Below are 2,500 nucleotides of genomic sequence, written 5' to 3'. Positions count from 1 at the left end.
ACACTAACAATTTATCAATAATTTACATATCTAAATTCACAAAAGTCGCAGATCAAAGTATGCTGCTTAGGATCCAAGGCTATGAATGATATCTTTGCTGAGTTACCTCTGATGGAAATAGCAGAATTATAACGTATTTTAACTGTTATGTTATTTGCTTGTATAATAATTGATACTACAGTTCTGGGCAACAGGTGACAATTAAAATCCACTTTCCTAAGCATTCAGCTCATTTATTTTCCAGAATAAACATAAAAACAAATTACGAATAAACCAAATTCATTCTCAATAAACTTCGCTGGCGAGCTATATTGAATTACCATCGGAGCCGAACAATTACGGAAGAAAAATATCTTCGGGCGAAAGAGAAATAGGCTTCCGTTAGTTAGTGAAGCTTTTTTTTTTTTTTTTTTTTTTTTGCCCATTCATAAAACATTGCTAATTCTCGGTGTTTACGTCAGGCTGACCCATTCATCACTAAGCTGTTTATGAAATACGACCCAGATTAACCGGAACTTGAAGTTTCGTGAGACTTTCGCCAGACACCTGAGGGCAATTTATATTCTCTCTCTCTCTCTCTCTCTCTCTCTCTCTCTCTCTCTCTCTCTCTCTCTCTCTCCTCTTGTTATTTCATAAGTTAGGAGAAACTATTCCCACGAGATTTAACTTTCTCTCTCTCTCTCTCTCTCTCTCTCTCTCTCTCTCTCTCTCTCTCTCTCTATATATATATATATATATATATATATATATATATATATATATATATATATATATATATATAGAGACCTGCTATAGTTGTATCTATGCAAAAGCGTGTAACTTACTCAAGATACTTTGTATGCTCTCTCTCTCTCTCTCTCTCTCTCTCTCTCTCTCTTTGTCCAAGTTACATAAACGAGAACATTTTATTCAATAAAACATAATCCCACTTTCACACTATTTCAATTTCCCCCCATAGCTGCAATCCTTCAATCCTTCTTTATCTACGATGGCTAAAAGGATTTCACCAGAGCCATCTGTGGCTTGTAGGATCCACGTGCCAGTCTCCTACTGTCAATATTGCCGCCTCAGTATTGGTCGTTTGTTTATGCCTGTGTCAGGTGTCAAATATTGTGTGTCGTGCTTCTTTTCTCTACGTATTCGAAATACTAACTTATAAGATAAATTTATTGCGACTTTCTCCTGTGATTTTATCAGTTTCGTTCTAAGATATATTATGAAATCACTGTGAAAGGTTTCAGTTTTGAAATTCGTCCTTTTCATTTATTACTTAATTAAGATTTTGTTATAAATTTCAGTGTTTATATATTTTAATTTCGTTTTGCTATGAATTTTAATTGCTAAATATTTAAATTTACATTTTTCACAAATTTTAGTTGCTATTTATTTTAATTGCCTTTTGTTATAAAGTTCAATTGTTATACATTTCCATTGAATGTTGTTATAAACATCAATTGTTATATGTTTAAATTACATTTTTTAAATAAATTTCAGTTGTCATATATTTTGACTTTTGCTATAAAATCAATTGTTATATATTTCAACCGTATTCTGTTATGAATATCAAATTTTATATAATTGGATCATATTCTGACATAAAATTATTGATCTAATATCTCAATTACAGTATGTTATAAGTTTCAATAGCACGAAAGAAGGTTATGAGTAATGGTGCTCACTAAAACCAACTTTTCTTTTATTTGTTTCACCAGCAGAAAATTCTCATGAATGCCTTAAACCCCGAAGAATTTCTCAAATGCAAATCTGAAGTAGAGTGATGTAATACTTTTTCTGGGAATGGACAGGGCACGGGGTCGTGAGTTATTTATGGTGTTTAATTGTATAATGCTGAAAAGAGCGCTAGAGAAGATGACATAGACATAGGATTTTTTTTTTTTTTTTTTTTTTTTTTTTAGAAAACATTGAGACGGATGAGTGAAGGTACGCTGGAACATGAGATATATTTATGTGTGCGTCTGGGTTTATAGGTATGTCCGTGTGTGTACGTGTGTATGTTTATTTGTGGAAACAATCAACTTAGGATCCCGTACTTAACAGAAATAAATCTCTGGCTTACACAGCGAACGAACCTATACGTATATATATATATATATATATATATATATATATATATATATATATATATATATATATATATATGTATATATATATATATATATATATATATATATATATATATATATATATATATATATATATATCAACCTTCTTCACACACGAAACAACCTCGAAGATAAGTGAATCATGGAGAAACTATACAAGTAGACACTCCAACGTTTGATGGGGTAATTGTCGCGGGCCTCAGAGTCTCATCAGAGAAATTACGGGTAATTGTCCCTAATGTTTTCGTCCGAAGGTGGATCGCGAATTCGCTCGAGATAATTGCAGGAAGAAACCATCCCCCCCCAACCCCCCACCCCCACCCACCCCGACACACACAGGATCTTGGGAAGATGGGCCGATGGGACCTGTAGCCACT

This window comes from Macrobrachium nipponense, chromosome 28 (genome assembly GCF_015104395.2).
Source record: "Macrobrachium nipponense isolate FS-2020 chromosome 28, ASM1510439v2, whole genome shotgun sequence".
NCBI lineage: Eukaryota > Metazoa > Arthropoda > Malacostraca > Decapoda > Palaemonidae > Macrobrachium > Macrobrachium nipponense.
The sequence above is the reverse complement of the archived record's forward strand: the minus strand, read 5'-3'. Positions refer to the sequence as shown.